The sequence below is a fragment of the Saccopteryx leptura genome, chromosome 4 (assembly GCF_036850995.1).
Source record: "Saccopteryx leptura isolate mSacLep1 chromosome 4, mSacLep1_pri_phased_curated, whole genome shotgun sequence".
Lineage (NCBI taxonomy): Eukaryota > Metazoa > Chordata > Mammalia > Chiroptera > Emballonuridae > Saccopteryx > Saccopteryx leptura.
This window is the reverse complement of record NC_089506.1, coordinates 48,952,029-48,969,835: the sequence shown is the minus strand read 5'-3', so window position 1 is coordinate 48,969,835 and position 17,807 is coordinate 48,952,029. Positions and strand designations below refer to the sequence as shown.

At 42.0% G+C, this 17,807-nt stretch overlaps 1 protein-coding gene and 1 non-coding gene across 4 annotated transcripts in view; one reads left to right on the top strand and one right to left on the bottom strand.

The window, feature by feature from the left end:
• Positions 1 to 17,807, top strand: part of CLYBL (citramalyl-CoA lyase) — a 272,254-nt gene that overhangs the window by 106,171 nt on the left and 148,276 nt on the right. The gene's annotated exons all lie outside the window — the stretch shown is intronic.
• On the bottom strand, positions 9,621 to 9,696 carry TRNAA-GGC (transfer RNA alanine (anticodon GGC)). The gene has a single exon. It is a non-coding gene; the product is annotated as a tRNA-Ala (tRNA).

Here is a 17,807-nt window from a genome sequence, read left to right as displayed (position 1 = left end):
TCAAAAATGAAATAAAACAGCGCTCTCTCTCTCTCTCTCTTGCCACCTTGCCTTCTCCCTTTAGATGTGTCTCTCTGCTTTTCTTTCTCCTAGGCTACAAGGGCCCTTCGTCTCATTCTGTAACTTGTTTCCTGTGCCCATGCAGCCCACCTGGCTCACTTCTTCGTCGCTCACTTATTTTACCTCTCTGACTTTCTAAATAAACTTTTGCTTGTAAGAACATAAACAAAAATGAAACAAAAAGAAAACAAACTTTCCTAAGTGGTTGTCTTTCAACTCCTAACTTTTTTTTTCTTTTCCTTTTTTTTTTTTTTTTTTTTTTTTACAGAGACAGAGTCAGAGAGAAGGACAGATAGGGACAGACAGACAGGAACAGAGAGAGATAAGAAGCATCAATCATCAGTTTTTCATTGCGACACCTTAGTTGTTCATTGATTGCTTTCTCATATGTGCCTTGACTGCGGGCCTTCAGCAGACTGAGTAACCCCTTGCTCGAGCCAGTGACCTTGGGTCCAAGCTGGTGAGCTTTGCTTAAACCAGATGAGCCCGCGCTCAAGCTGGCAACCTCGGGGTCTCAAACCTGGGTCCTCCGCATCCCAGTTCGATGCTCCATTGACTCTGCCACCGCCAGGTCAGGCTCAACTCCTAACTTCTTGAAGAGTGGTCTACATTCACTTTCTCTACATTCCATTAAGTCTCATTGAATTCTCAGCCCATTACAACTGTATTCATGCCTCTAACTCTGAAACTGACCCCTAAGGCCTCAAATGCCTTCAGAATTGCCAAATACAAGCCCGTTTTTAATCCTCACACTAGTTGACTCCTTCCAGGTTTTTGGTGCTGTAGATCATGCCCTACTTCTTTTTTTCCTGTATATTTACTTTTTATTGAATTTGTTAATGTTACGGAGTTCTTGCCTTTCCAAACCATACCTGAGAATTCAAAGAAAGAAAAATGGTACAATGGACAGCCTATATCATATAGTATATTAAAACGTGTTTTATGTGCATTTTGATGATTTCACAATCTTCTAAAAAGTTATAACAAGAGTAATTTTTAAATCTACTACAGGTATTCAGATTGCTAGTACAGTATGCCATTAAATAAGTTCCATATATCCATCTCAGCTCATTCCTAGGATCATGTCCTATTTCTCAAAACCCTCTTAGTATCAAGGGTGCTGATTTCTCTGGATTTCATCATTCTGTTACATTCCTACCTGTTTCCCTAAAAGGGGTTTTCACTTTTCAGTGGGCCCTAAAATCCTGATACTACCGAGGGTGGTTTTTTTTTTCTTCCAAATCATTGTCCTCAATGATAATAGCCTTTTCATTTATGATGGCCTCAGAATCTTACTTTAACCTGGGCGTTTGTATGGCTGTTCAAATTTTGTGTCTACCAAACTGATTTATTATTTCTCACAAACATCTTCCTAAGTAATGGCTCAATTTTAGCACTGTTGGTCAAGTAAGTTTGTAAATATGATATATATGTTTGCTCGCTTATAGTTTGCGTTGGGTGTGGGGACAGGCTGTAAGCAGGCAGGATGGTTATACCCTAAAGCTTAGTTTTAAGACTAAGCTTTTCCCCACACCCTTGACTGATTGCATAATGTGGGGTGGTGCACTCTCATGAGGAATCCTGTTATGCCTAAAATAAGTGACTTTGTATCAGAGACTTCCTTGTTTGTATATTGATTAAAGGTTTTGATTTCTACACTATAAAGTGGGGCAGACTGGGAGCTTGCTCTCTCGGTTCTTGAGATTAACATAGAGAAGAGAGCAAATAAAGGCCACGTGGAGGAGGCCAGGAGAAGCAGCCAAGATGGTGGAGTGCTGAAGGAGAAGCCAGTTTGTGCAAAGAGAAGGAGATGGGGAGCAGAGGTGAATAAGGCTAGTGAGCTAGAAACCTTTGATTCTAGGAAACTCAGATAAGTTAGTAGCTTTGTGAGCACTGAATGAGTGGGTTTTGGAGCCCAGTGTGTGTTTTCACTTGCCTGCCGGGAGCATGCTAGGATTAAAGCTAATGGCCCACCATTTTTTGGCTCCATTGTTTCATTACCATCTGCCCGAATCTAATGCGAACCTGCACGGGCCAGGTGGCTGTGATGGTGGCCGTGGCTACTAGCTTTACAAGCACTTACCATGTTGTGTTGTGATTTATTTCTTTGCCTATCAATTCAACTAAAATTTGAAAGCCACAAAGGCAGGACTTGTATCTTTTTTTTTTTTTTAACAGAGACAGAGTGAGAGTCAGAGAGAGGGATAAATAGGGACAGACAGACATGAACGGAGAGAGATGAGAAGCATCAATCATCAGTTTTTCGTTGCGACACCTTAGTTGTTCATTGATTGCTTTCTCATATGTGCCTTGACCTTGGGGCTACAGCAGACCAAGTAACCCCTTGCTCGAGCCAGCAACCTTGGGTCCAAGCTGGTGAGCTTTGCTCAAACCAGATAAGCCCGCACTCAAGCTGGCAACCTCAGGGTCTCAAACCTGGGTCCTCTGCATCCCAGTCTGATGCTCTAACCACTGTGCAACCGCCTGGTCAGGCTTTATACAATCTATGCTTGATTGCTGCTGGTATATGGAAATGCTACTTGATTTTTAAAAATGAATATTTAAATTTTTATTAAATAATACAAGATATAGAGTTATAAAAGTCAAATAATTCTGTAAGGCCTCCCAGACTCCCTTACTCCTAGACCCAGAACAACCTCTTTGAACTCTTTTAGTTGTTTCATCTGCATGTACCTCCAGACTTATAAATAGTATACTGTAATTTGGCCCTGACTGGGTAGTTCAATTAGGTTAGGTAGACCATCATCTCAATACACCATGGTTGCAGGTTTGATCCCTGGTCAGAGTACATACAAGAATTAACCAATGAATGCCTAAATAAATGGAACAACAAATTAATGCTTCTTTTTCTCTGAAATCAGAAAAATAAAAAGAACAGTGTATATATTGTTATTCTTGTTTTTACTTCAATTTTAGACAGTCTCCTGTGACTTCCTCCTATAGGAGATGAAGGCCTGGTTCTCTTATGTCATACCATATGTACCCATCTGTAAACACACATCACACTTCTAGGTTTATGCTGTGCCAAAAAAATACTGTTCACAACTGAGCTACAGAGTACACTATCATTGTTTCTTGTACAACTTTTTCCTTCTTATATAACTGCAGTTCCCCTAGAGTTTGCCACTGGTTCAATTTTTTTTATTAATTTTCTTTTTCTTTTTTTTTTAATTTTTATTTATTTTTTATTTATTCAATTTTTTTTTTAGAGAGGAGAGGGAGAGAGAGAGAGAGAGAGAGAGAGAGAGAGGAGAGAGATAGAGGAGAGACAGAGAGAGAGAAGGGGGAGGAGCTGGAAGCATCAACTCCCATATGTGCCTTGACCAGGCAAGCCCAGGGTTTCGAACCGGCGACCTCAGCATTTCCAAGTCGACGCTTTATCCACTGGGCCACCACAGGTCAGGCTATTAATTTTCTATTTAGGTAAAACTAGTTTTTTTCTCCAAACCCTCTGATAATGTCATCCATATTAAGCAATCTATTTTCCACTTTTTAAAAAATATTAATTAAAAAATTTTTAATTTTATTATTTATTTTAATCCCTCTGAGCCTTCTATCCTGAACTTGTCAGTTTCTAGGCCAGCTGCATGTTTATGTTTCTAAGACTTCTCATCTATAATCCTGATTTTTGTCACTGAATCTTTAAACCATATCTTCTTTCTTGGCTTATTCCTTCATTTGGGTTTGCATATTCTCTAGCAGTATGTGATAAAGGGCACTCAAAAGGAAAATTGTTTTGTGACTATATATCTTGTAATGTCTTCAACGTTCTTTAGACTTCATGGAGAACATTTTCTTTGGAAAATGTTTTCTCATAGAATGTTTAAAGGCATTGGTCACTTATGATCTTGATCTCTTTATATGATTTTTTTTCTCTTTAAATAAATTTTTTTTCTTTTTAAATAAACTAAGATCTCTTTATCCCTGGTGTTAGTCAAAAAAGTTTGTAAATATGAAATATGTTTGCTCGCTTATAGTTTGCATTGGGTGTAGGAGACAGGCTGTAAGCTGGCAAGGTCCTTATAGCCTAAGGCTTAGTTTTAAGACTAAGCCTTTCTTACCCTTTTAATACTAAGATCTTTTCAACATCCATCTAATACTAAGATCTTCTCAAAACTAAACTTTTCCCCACACCCTTGACTGTTGCATGATGTGGGGTGGTGCACTCTTATGAGGAATCCCATTTATGCCTCAGATGAGTGGCTTTGTACCAGAGACTTCCTTACTTGTATATTGGTTTAAAGGCTTTAATTTCTACACTGTAGAATGAGGCAGGCGGGGGGGGAGGGGGGGGGACACTCTCGCTCAGATCCTGCCATCAGCACTGCAGAGGAGAGGCAGCCAAGATGGCGGAGTGCTGAAGGAGAAGCCAGTTTGTGCAGTTTGTGCATAGAAGGAGATGGGGAACAGAGGTGAATAAGGCTGGTGGGGCCTTTGATTCTAGGAATACTCGGATGAGTCAGTGGCTTTGGGAGCCCTGAATGGAAAGGGAAGTGTTTCCTCACTGTGTGTATTTCTCACCCACCAGGTGCGAGCTAGGATTAAAGGTAATGGCTCACCAGTTCCTGACTCCGTTGTTTTATTACCGTATGTCCAAATCAAATGTGAACCTGAATGGGCCAGGTGACTGTGATGGTGGCCGTGGCTACAGGCCTTACACCTGGTCTTCTCAAACTTTGCGATGATATACTTGTGTGGGGGTCATTTTCTAATAATTATGTAGGTATTCAATAGGCCTTTCAGCCTGGAAACTTGTCTTTCAGTTCTGGGAGCTTGCCTGGTATCTCTCTGATCAATTTATTTTCTCCAATTTTTTCCCCTAGTTCCTCTTTTTCAAACCCTCATTGCTTGAATGTTGGACCTGTTTTATTCTCTCATTTCTTTTTTATCTTTTTTTCTTTAGTGAGAGAGAAAGAGACAATGAGACAGAGAGACGGAGAGAGGAACAGATAGAGACTGATAGACAGGAAGGGAGAGAGATGAGAAGCATCAATTCTTTGTTGCTATAAAGCCAGTAACCACAGCCACCATCACAGCCGCCTGGCCCATGCAGATTCACATTAGATTCGGACAGATGGTAATGAAACAACGGAGCCAAGAACTGGTGGGCCATTACCTTTAATCCTCAGCTTGCACCCGGCAGGCAAGTAAAAACACGCTCTGGGCTCCAAAACCCACTCATTCAGCGCTCACAAAGCTACTGACTTATCTGAGCTTCCTAGAATCAAAGGTTTCTAGCTCACTAGCCTTATTCACCTCTGTTCCCCAGCTTCTTCTCTCTACACAAACTGGCTTCTCCTTCAGCACTCCACCATCTTGGCTGCTTCTCCTCTGCTTCGTGTGGCTTTTATCTGCTCTCCTCTCTACTCTCCTCCTAGAACGTAATCCCTCTTCCCTGGAACAACATGATCTCTCCTTTTAAAACCTTTTGATGCAAAAGCCCTCCCCCAACACACATTAATATAATCATGCCCATCCCAAGCAAGAAGGGCAACTAATATCCCCTGGGCAACGGGCTTCCACGTGGGCAGCACCATCTTTAACAAAGTGAGCATAATATATTTTATCTGCCCAACAGTTGCGTCACCTTAGTTGTTCATTGATTGCTTTCTCATATGTGCCTTGACCCGGGGCTATAGCTGAGCCAGTGACCCCTTGCTCAAGCCAGCAACCTTGGGCTTCAAGCCAGCGACCTTGGGCTCTAGCCAGTGACCATGAGGTCATGTCTGTGATCCCACACTCAAGTCCGTCACCCCATGCTCAAGCTGATGAGCCCATGATCAAGCCAGATTAACCTGTGCTCAAGTTATCAACCTCGGAATTTCGAACTTGGGTCCTCTGCATCTCAGTCTAACACTCTATCTACTGCGCCACCGCCTAGTCACTTATCTTTGCTTTTTTCTATTTTGTAATTTGCCTTTTTAGAAGTTTCAACTTTATCTTGCATTACTTTGAAAGAAAAATTATTTTGTTTTTATGTTTTTATTTCTGACAGTTTTTTTTTTGTTTTTTTTTGCATTTTTCTGAAGCTGGAAACAGGGAGAGACAGTCAGACAGACTCCCGCATGCGCCCGACCGGGATCCACCCAACGCTCTGCCCACCAGGGGGCGATGCTCTGCCCATCCTGGGCGTCGCCATGTTGCGACCAGAGCCACTCTAGCGCCTGGGGCAGAGGCCACAGAGCCATCCCCAGCGCCCGGGCCATCTTTGCTCCAATGGAGCCTTGGCTGCGGGAGGGGAAGAGAGAGACAGAGAGGAAGGCGCGGTGGAGGGGTGGAGAAGCAAATGGGCGCTTCTCCTGTGTGCCCTGGCCGGGAATCGAACCCGGGTCCTCCGCACGCTAGGCCGACTATTTCTGACAGTTTTTCAATGTTCTCTAATGTTTTTTATAAGTGATATTCTTGTTTTTTAGATGTAATTGATAGATAAAATGGCTACTCAGCCACCATCTTTCTTAAGAACAATGCAGGCCTGAAGGAGGAAGAAGGACTTGCCTACTCAGTAATCCAGCTCAGACCTCCCTTGCAGCTGGATGCTGATAAGGGACGATTGGATCAGGGTGCAAACAATTTTGAGGAACTGTGGTGCCACTCCCAACCACAAAGAAGAAGCTATTTGATGGAAGGTTCCTTTATGGAAGGTTCTTTGATGAATCCACATAACTCCTGTCCCATCTCTTCTTCGGGGCTGGCATCCTTTGCTGGTCTTAGCCTGCCTGCACCCAGACACTTATAAAATAACTTTTCCTTTTGGAACACACTAGCCTCGTGTTTTCAGTTTGGCATGCGGTTTCTGCCTTTCAGTAATATCTTATTTCTCTTAGGATATTAATACTGTTGTGTTTTGTTAGTTTTCTTTTGCTCTTTGCATTGTCTCTTTCTGGTAGTTTGGGTCTATCTTTCATGTTAGTACCTTTCGTCAAATGTCTGATTTGTAGCTCTTAGTCTGTATTTGAGAATGAAGAACTTAAAAATCCATAGAGAGTTCTTTATTGGTGCTAATTAATGGACCTCACTATAGGATTATCAGATGGTGACCTGACACCTTCACCAGTGGGTCACCAAGTATTAGTATGTCTGCTGGGCTGTTCTCTTGGGCCCTTCATTGTTACTCAGAGAGCAATCTTCCAACCTTCTGGTTTCTGGAGATAGAACTTGGCTGCCAGCCTTCTGGAAGCCAAAGGAGAAGGGGCCTGGGGAAGCCTCAGCATTCCAAAGGCACACTTGCACTTAGTCCTAATTTTCACCTCCTTGACTAACTCCTTCCATTGTTTTATATCCACAAATTAGAAGCTGTTTTGGTTCAGCTTCTTCTGTTTATTTTTTTTACCTTATTGGAATGGGGAAATTAAGAGGGGGAGGGTCTAAGTGCTCTTTAGACAGATTTTCAAATAATCCTTTGTTTAATCCCACCAACCTGCTTTCAGAGGTGCCAGGATGTTCAGTTCCTAAGCTTACCCAGAATTCTTATGGAAAGAAGATTCCTTGATTCTTTTTGACCTGTCACACCTCTTTGTCCCCAGTATTGCTGGCAATTAGAGTTAGGTTTGCTGATAGGAATCACATGAGGCCAAATGTAAAGCCAGTAGCCACTATCATGGCCATTCACATGAAGGTTCGCATTAGATTCGGACAGACGGTAATGAAACAATGGAACCAAGAACTGGTGGGCCATCATCTTTAATCCTAGCTTGCACCCAGCAGGCAAGTAAAAACACACACTGGGCTCCAAAACCCACTCACATTCAGTGCTCACAAAGCTACTGACTTATCCAAGTTTCCTAGAATCAAAGGTTTCTAGCTCACCAGACTTATTCACCTCTGTTCCCCATGTCCTGCCTTCTCCCTGCACAAACTCTGCACAAACTGGCTTCTTCATCACTCCACCATCTTGGCTGCTTGTCCTGGCCTCCTCCACATGGCCTCTCTCTGCTCTCTCCTCTAATGCTAATCTCAGGAACCAAGAGAGAGCAAGCTCCTAGTCTGCCCCACTTTATAGTGCAGAAATCAAAACCTTTAATCCAATATACAAAATAGGAAAGTCTCTAATACAAAGTCACTTATCTGAGGCATGATGGGATTGTACCACCCACATCAAAAAGGGTGAGAAAGGCTTAGTCCTAAAACCAAGCCCCAGGCTATAAGGATTCTGCCTGCCCACAGTCCACCCCCAACATACATTAATATCACCTGGGCTACGGGCTTCCACGTGGGCAGCGTCATCTTTAACAAAGTGAGCATAATATATTTTATCTGCCCAACACTAAGGGAGGTAAACAGTGGACTTGATTAGTGCATTTGGGTGCAGATGGGCTGAGGCCGAAAAAAGCGCCAGCCCTGATGAGGGGGAGTCCAGGGGATTTATAGGGTTTGAGAGTTTCTACTGACATGCTCATTGCTTGGGAGCTGGTAGAACTTTGTCTGCTCCTTGTAATCTAGGTGGGGCAGTCTGCGATTAGTCAGTTCCAGGAACACCGGAAAGCTGTTATAGCTATTGAGTTCCTCAACCACGTCCATTCCTCTTGGGTTAGGCTGTGGTCACTGTGACCTGCAAAGTCCTAGTGAAAATGAGAGTTAGGAGGGGCAAAATGGAGCTACCTTTTGTTCTACCTATCAGTTAATAGTTAGTTTTTCTCCTGTTGATTCACTTTCCATTTTCCAAATTTGTTGACATCTGTTATAAAGGGTTTTCTTCCTTCATTATATCTGTTCCTGCAGACTGATACGCTTCCTTCTTTTATTGTCAGTTTTTGAAAGGAGGTGAAGATAAACACTTATTGATTAGGCATTGTAAAGCCAGTAGCCATGGCCACCATCACAGCCGCCCGGCCCATGCAGGTTCGCATCTGATTTGGACAGTGGGCAAGGAAACAACGGAGCCAAGAACTGGTGGGCCATTACCTTTAATCCTAGCTTGCATCCAGTGGGCAAGAAATACACACAGTGGGAAAACACTTCCCTTTCCATTCAGGGCTCCCAAAGCCACTGACTCATCCGAGTTTCCTAGAATCAAAGGTTTCTAGCTCACCAGCCGTATTCACCTCTGTTAGCAGATAAAATATATATATTAGGCTCACTTTATTAAAGATGGCGCTGCCCACGTGGAAGCCGTCACCCAGGTGATATTAATGTGTGTTGGTGGCAGGCTGTGGGCAGGCAGGATCTTTGTAGCCTGGGGCTTGGTTTTAGGACTAAGCCTTTTCCACCTTTTTTTTTTTTTTTTGTATTTTTTTGTATTTTTCTGAAGCGGGAAACGGGAAGAGACAGTCAGACAGACTCCCACATCGCCCCACCAGGATCCACCCGGCACGCCCACCAGGGGCGATGCTCTGCCCATCAGGGGGCGATGCTCTGCCCCTCTGGGGCATCGCTCTGTTGCGACCAGAGCCACTCTAGCGCCTGGGGCAGAGGCCAAGGAGCCGTCCCCAGCGCCCAGACCATCTCTGCTCCAATGGAGCCTCGGCTGCGGGAGGGGAAGAGAGAGGCAGAGAGGAAGGAGATGGGGAGGGGTGGAGAAGCAGATGGGCGCTTCTCCTGTGTGCCCTGGCCGGGAATCGAACCCGGGACTTCTGCACGCCAGGCAGACACTCTACCACTGAGCCAACCGGCCAGGGCCTCTTGTAAAAAGTATTTAACTGAATGTTTTGTTTTACTTTGCTTTTATTCTCTGTCTTTTAACAGAGGCATTTAACATTTAGATTTGTGTGATAACTAATGTAATTAAATTTATTTTCCTAGATTATTTTACTATTTTAATGTACCATGCTATTTATTCGCTATATTTTTCCTCATTTCCTGCTTTTTTTAAAAAAGGACTTTATTTATTTATTTAAATTTTTATTTATTGGTTTTAGTGAGAGAGGAAGGGAGAGAGAGAGAAGTAGACAGAAATACTGGTCTGTTCCTGTGTGTTCCCTGACCGGGGATCAAACTGGCGACCTCCACACTTTGGAACAAAGCTCTAACCAACTGAGCTATCCAGCCAGGGCTCGTTTCCTGCTTTTCATTGGATTTACTTAGCTTTACTTATTTCTTATTATTTATTCATATATTAATTTTGATGTTATACATTCTAACTTTTTTAGTGGTTACTTTAAGAATTTAAAATGCATATGATTTAACAAGGTCAAAATTTAGTATATCTCTATTCTCCTGAACAAAATGTTTGAGTATATTTTAGCCTGATGTACATCCTTTCATGTTTTCTGTCTAATATGTTATCTAAGTCTAGAGCTTTATTTTGTTGTTGTTGATTTTTTTTTAGTAGTTTTTTTTAAATGAGTCATTATTACTGTTGCTGATATTCTTAGCTGATTTTATAATAAAGGCTTTTTTAGGTTTATTTGCCTGTTCACAGACTCTTTGCTAATCATTGTTTCTTGGGTCCCACTCCCTTCTGGATCCAGTCTCTTTTATTCTAAATTAATAATTCTTTGGTCACATCTCTCAGGAAAGGACTGAAAGTAGTAACTTCCTTCAGACCTTGTCTGGAAAATGTTTCTTTTTTGTTTTGTTTTGGGTTTTTTTTGCCACTATTTTAAATATTAACTTATTTGAATTCAATGCTAAAGATGGTTTATTTCAATACTTTGAAAATATTGTTCCATTGTTTTGGGGTTTATTTTGCTGCCTAGGATCATTATATCATGCAGCAAAATGTTTTTTCTTCTCCTTCCCTCTCTCTGTCCCTTTAAATCAGGCATTCTGTATATTCATTGCTATATGTTGCTATATTTTTATTTATGTATCCAGTTCATGCCTGTGCTTCTTTAACCTGAGAACTTACATATGCCTTTTAGTTCTGAAAACGTCCCTGTTATGAATCCTCATTCTCTCTATTCTCTCTTAGACATTTACTTGAAATGTCTCATTCTTCCCTTCTTGTTTTCTGGCTCCATGACTCCCATCACTTACCTCTCTGTGCCATGTCTGTATGGTTTCCTTTCGTTCATCCTGTAGTTCACTAATTCTTTCATCAGCCATGTCTCATCTACTGTTTTACTTATTAATTTTATGGCTATACCTTTCCTTTTAAAAATGCTATTTGGTTCTCTTTAAAATTAATTTTTCTTTATTTTTTAAGTGAGAGAAGAGGAAATAGTGAGACAGACTCCTGCATATGCCCCGACCTCTGGTACCCATCCAGCAATCCCCACTGGGGCCGATGCTCAAATCAACCAAACTATTCTCAGTGCCCAGGATGATGCTCGAATCAGCCCAGCCACTGGCTGTGAGAGGGGAAGAGAGAGAGAAGGGAGAGTGATAGGGGAAGAGAAACAGATAGTCACTTCTCATGATGCCTTGACCAGGAATCGAACTTGGAATGTCCATACGCTAGACCAAGGCTCTATCCACTGAGCCACTGGCTGATTCTTATATGTGCCCTGACCAGGCATTGAACCCACAACCTTGGTGTATTGGGACAATGCTCTAATTAACTGAGCTACCCAGCTTTGGCCATTTTTATTTTCCATGCTCTTTCTTTCTTTCTTTCTTTCTTTCTTTCTTTCTTTCTTCTTTCTTTCATTAATTGATTTTAGAGAGACCAAGAGAGGAAAGGAGAGAGGGAGAGAGAGAAAGAGAAGCATTCATTTGTTGTTCCACATAGTTGTACATTTATTGGTTGCTTCTCATATGTGCTTTGACTGGGGATCAAACCCACAACCCTACCATTTCCAGATGATGCTCTAACTGACTGAGCTAACCGGTCAGGGCCTGTTTTATTCTTTCAATGGTTATTATTCCTTCTTGAATTACTCTAATATGTTAAACATATATATTTCAGATTCCTTCTTAAGTTTTCACTTACTTTTAGTTCCCAGGTATATATTCACCCTTATACTTGCTGCCTCTCCTGCTCGGTGGTTTATTTCTTCACATATTTGGGACTCTTTATTGTGAGCTCATCTTCAGCAGGGATTGGCTTTGCCACTGGAATTTTGTGCCCTGGTTTGTGGATACATTCCTGCAGCACTGCTTTGCATTTTTCTTCTACAAACCATAACTCAATTGTTTTAGGGTCTTGAACTTCAGTTTTAAAAATTTATTTTCTCTATTTATGACTTCCAACCCATCCAGATGTATAAACTCAATGCCTGTCCTTGCTCTTAGCACAGGCTCATGGTGTAGATGACTCATACAAGAGGCTTTGTTTTCACAGAGCCCGTGCCAGACCTCAGGCTGCCTTGCTGTTTTATTTTGGTGGACATCATTCATGTAGTTTTTCTATTCACGGAAAAGGTAGCTTTTTAACAGGTCCTGCTGGCCTAGTTCCTCACCTTTCTCCGGCCCAAGCCGGTCTCCTGGCTTCGGTCCTTGTCCTCGGGATGTCGCCCCTCTTTGCACGCAGCGTCAACTCCGGGAGCTCCCGTGCTGGACTTCCTGCTTTGTCTCAGCACTTGAAGATTCCATTTCCTTTTTTTTTTTCAAGCTAGCTATGCATGAAACCATTTTAAAAGAAATTTTTGCCCCAGTCAGGGCACATACAGGAGCAGCTTAATGTTGTTACTGTCTCTGTCTCCCTGCCTCTCTAAAAAAAAAAAAAAGAAAGAAAAAAAAATTATTTTTTTTTTTGGCTTTAGATTATCCAGTATTTCTGTGTATTTTCAGCAGGAGTGGGCTCTGCATTGGCTCAGCCTGCGATAAACGTTTTTCATCTTTGTACTTCTTAGCTCAGAAGAGTAACTGGTCCATACCAGATGCTAGATGGATGGATGGATGGATGGATGGATGGATGGATGGATGGATGGATGGATGGATGTTTCACCTGCAGAAACAGAAGCAATGTCTCAATGCCTAATGCTTCTTATCTGTCCAGGGACACTGGAGCAGACAGAATTCGCTCTTCCATGAGGACATAAATGAAGAGAGTTCGCAGTAAACAATATAAAGAGAGACTTCTTATGTGCCTTTTTTATTTAAGGTCCAGAGCAATGGGAACATTTACTGCCTCACGCTGCTTGCTCCCCAAAGGTGGACTGTAAGTGGGCTGAGGAGTGAGTTCCTACTATATGTCTGCTGGGGGCTCCATACAGCATCCTTACCGAGAGGAGAGATTAAAGCATCGCAGAGAACAGGACGTTGGGCCTGTTTATCTCCAACCCCCCCCCCCCCCCCCCCGCCCCTATTTTAAGAAAAGTGTGCCTTTGATGAGATATAGCCACAGGCTCTTGTTTTACATTTTACGTCAACCACCTTTGTTAGAAGCTGGTTATTGATGCCGTGCCCTGTTTTAATTCACACTTCTCGGCTAATCAATTACAGCATTTATCCATTAACCAGGCGTTCTGACAGGGTCAATAACTGCTTTTTGGGATTTTGTGAGGGGCTGCACGTTATCAAGCAAGGAATAATGCCCAGGAGCTCACTTTAAAATAGTGTGACTTTCCCAGGCTGGTGGACTTCCGCAGCAATAAACATCTCGTGAGGATTTCATAGGGTGGTTTTTTAATATATTTGGTTGATGGGATTTTCTCACTGAACACTTCATTAGCAGGGCTCAACATTAGTGAAGTGTGGACAGGTGTGCCTCTGTTTAAGAAAAACAGAAACATCAAAAGGTAATTATTCCCATCACAAATAAATGACTGCATTTACCTAAAAGTAGCATTAAATCATGAGCTTCCTTCCTTCGTATTAAATGTCTTCAAACAATATCTTCTTGGCTGTGGAGGCTCCAGAGCAAAGAACTTAAAGGCAAAATGTTTTGAGCTGCTACTAGATGAAGACCCATCCAAATTTTACAGCAAATATCTCTATAATTATAATGTGAGTCAAGCAGGAAATATTTTTTAAACAAAAGCTGAGTTTATATACAAATTTCCTAAACCCAATCTTTTACATAGAGTGTTTTTAAACCTTTGTACACACAACCCCGTACATGTATCCACACAATTTTCGGGACCCGTCAGTCTTTATGATTTTTTTTACAACATAAGCAGATGTTGTAAAGTATTACAGAAATAAAAAGCTTTTTAAAATAAGGGTAAGAAACAGAGGTGCCAATGTTTAACTGGAGACTTACCGTTGGGGTGTTTAAGTTTACCGTACATCATGATGGTAACAGGTTTCAGTGATTTTTTTTTTTTTTATGACAGATGTACCAACATTTAATTGTTTTTCATCAAGGGTAGAGAGAAAAGACACTTCTGTAGATTTTTCAATTCTCCTCCGTGTCACTTAGCTGTCCTCTCCATTGTCTGAGCTCCTTTCTCTCATCCTTTTTGCTGCAATGAGTTGTGTCATTCCCTCATGATCAGCACTTTTGTTGTCTTTGTTTTTTGCTGTACCTCAGAAGTCCATCTTTTCTTTCATCTCCTTCCCATTCATGCATGAGGGAACAGTTGTGCCCTGTTGTGGGGATGTTCCGCTGGGTTTCAAACAGTAGGGTTTCCTTTTATTCTCTTCTCAGTAGTACAATGGGGCCGAATGTCTGGTGCAGAATGCACACACTAATATGCTAGGTTATTTGGTTTCTAAGAAGTCAATAAAAATACTACATTTGGGCTTAGTCCTTGGCTTGCTTTTTCCCTGTTTGCCTTTCAAGTGTTCTGTTATAAATCTGTTTGCTTCTGATTGTAAAATACAATCTTCCTTATTAAGTCAAAGCGTGGAATCAACAAACACTTAGAGAAAAGTGTTCCTGGCGGTGGAGTATTTTCACACCAGCAGCTTTGGCAGTCTGTACCCTCCCTCACAAGAGCCTCGAAACACCCGCCGGAGCTGATTAGTGGCAGCTACAACTCCGGGAGGATGAAAAGAAAAAGAACGGACCCCAAGTTGGTCTTGGCAAAACTTTCCAGTGTAAGAAACTAGCTTACCTCGGTGCTGAGAGGTGCGCACCCCTGACTGTTTTCGTTCAGATCACCTTGCCTGATTCTTGTTTTGGGGTGAGGTAAATGTGAGCCTGGGTGTACCTTCTTATAAACACAGACCCTATAGTTCACCCCAGCAGTAAAAGGCTAAAAGCAGGGGTCCCCAAACTACAGCCCGCGGGCCGCATGCGGCCCCCTGAGGCCATTTATCCGGCCCCCGCCGCACTTCTGGAAGGGGCACCTCTTTCATTGGTGGTCAGTGAGAGGAGCACATTGACCATCTCATTAGCCAAAAGCAGGCCCATATTTCCCATTGAAATACTGGTCAGTTTGTTGATTTAAATTTACTTGTTCTTTATTTTAAATATCGTATTCCCGTTTTGTTTTTTTACTTTAAAATAAGATATGTGCAGTGTGCATAGGGATTTGTTCATAATTTTTTTTATAGTCCAGCCCTCCAAGGGTCTGAGGGACAGTGGCCCCCTGTGTAAAAAGTTTGGGGACCCCTGGGATAAAAACATAAAAAGCTAGAGATGTTTTAAGGCACTTGGTTCTCATATTTAGGAACAATCTTCAAAATCCTCCTTAATGAGGTCATAAAAGAAAAAAAAATGGAACAAGTGTTTCTTGTGTACCTCACTGGGACATGCCATCAGGGTCACTTGCCACCAGTATCCTATTTAAAGAGGGATTGGGGTAGTTCAGTCAAGCATTGCATTAAGAGAGACTTTGATTAATTCCTCTCTTCTTTGTGCCACATATAATTTCAGTAAATTTGTGATACTTTCTGCTTAGCCATTACTGAGGCTTAAAGTTCTTGATGCGTCATGCTGAGCACTAGCATTTATTGGGCCTACTTGGCTATGGTGAAGAGCAGTGTAGGCTGCAGACAACTACTAATCTTTGACAAGCAGGGCTGGTCTAAAACATGACAGTTATCTGAGACCTTGGCTTAGAGAAGAGCCCGCTCCCAGGTTGGTGGAAGAAAAAAAAAAGAGCCCTAACAGTAAGTAAGATGGTGATTTATAAATTTATTAGCCAATGTCACCCCAACAAGTTCAATAATAATAATGCCTGACCAGGAGGTGGTGCAGTGGATGGAGCATCGACCTGGAACGCTGAGGACCCAGGTTCGAAACCCCAAGGTCGCCGGCTTAGGTGCAGGCTCATCTGGCTTGAGCACAGGCTCACCAGCTTAAGTGACATGATCCCATGGTCACTGGCTTGAGCCCAAAGGTTGCTGGCTTGAGCCTAAGGTCACTGGTTTGAGCAGGGAATCAATGCTTCAGCTGGAGCCAACCCAGTCAAGGCACATATGAGAAAGCAATCAATGAACAACTAAGGTGTCACAACAATGAGTTAATGCTTCTCATCTCTCGCCCTTCCTGTCTGTCTCTCTCTCACACTAAAATAATAATAAATAATAATAATTATACAAGTACTACTAATAAAAGATGGTAATTTACTGTAATTAACTATTTAAAAGGTACTGGATCTGCCTCTTACTCAGAAACTCACAGCTTGGGGAAGTTTCAGGAATGGCTTGCAAAGGAAACAAAAGCAAGAAAGGGACAAGTGAGGGCTCCCAATCTGGGCCAGGACTGGGGCCGCCAGGGACAGGTGAAGACTTGCCCTGGGATGGTCAGGATCAGGTACGAAACTGTACTACTGTCATTTTTTTCTTACTTACCAACGTTGTTGCGAGACCGTCGGAGATGTGAAGGGATGTTGTAGTACTATGCTATAGAAACCTAGTGGCAAATGTTACCTCTTTTGGTTGTTTTGATCTCAAAACAGGTTAGGATGTATTCAAAGCACTAGTTTTAAAAAAAAACTCAGTCACATGCACATTGTATTTTATAAGCTGATTTTGGAAAGGTATATAATGTTTACTTTAGTGCAAATGCAAGGTCTGTTAGGTATCCATATGTTTAGGTGTCATTGAAAAGTTCGGGTTCAGATTCTGATGGACTGGGACAGCTCCTGGGGTATAATGTATCAGTGTGTTAATGCCCTTTTGTTTGTGGTTTACCGCTATATACATTGGATCAATTTTTAAAGCTGCTGCTTTCTATGTTGTTAATTTAGCCATTGCACATGAGCATAAAAACAATAGGTTAATAGTCCTGACTTAAGAAGATAGTTTTGGGTGTAGATAGATTGAATCTCATCTTTTCCAGCTGAAGGAAAAGTTGAAGGATTGTCTTTCCATTGAAAGAGGGGTAGTTGGGTTTATTTTAATGAAATTATACATCAGATATGTTTATGCAAACAAGTTAAGTGAGGTATCAGAATTAATTTTAGCCCTGGCAGGTTGGCTCAGTGGTAGAGCATCAGCCCAGCATGTGGATGTCCCAGGTTTGATTCCCTGTCAGGACACGCAGGAGACGTGCCCATCTGCTTCTCCACCCCTCTCCGTCTCGCTTCTCTCTCTGTCTCTCTCTTCCCCTCCTATATCCATGGCTTGATTAGAGCGAGTTGGCCCTGGACGCTGAGGATGGCTCCATGGCTTTGCCTCAGGTGCTAAACAAGAGCTTTGTTGCTGAGCAACAGAACAATGCCCCAGATGGACAGAGCATCACCCCCAAGCTTGCCAGGTGGATCCTGGTCCGGGCACATACAGGAGTTCATCTTTCTGCCTCCCCTCCTCTCACTGAAAAAAAAAAATTATTAGTTTTAGAATATGTTTCATGATAGTTACTACTATCCTGCTAAAGACTTAATAGCCAATCAGTAAGAGTCTTTAAAATGATCATTTTAAAATGTAGAAGATGTTAGACTTCTCATTAGTTCTGTTTTTGTTTTTGTTTGTTCGGTTTTTTGGTACTGTTTCTAGATTAAGGACAAAGATAAACTCGTTCATTCATTGACTTTTACTTATTAAACTCCTACTTTCTGCCAGGCTCACGGCAT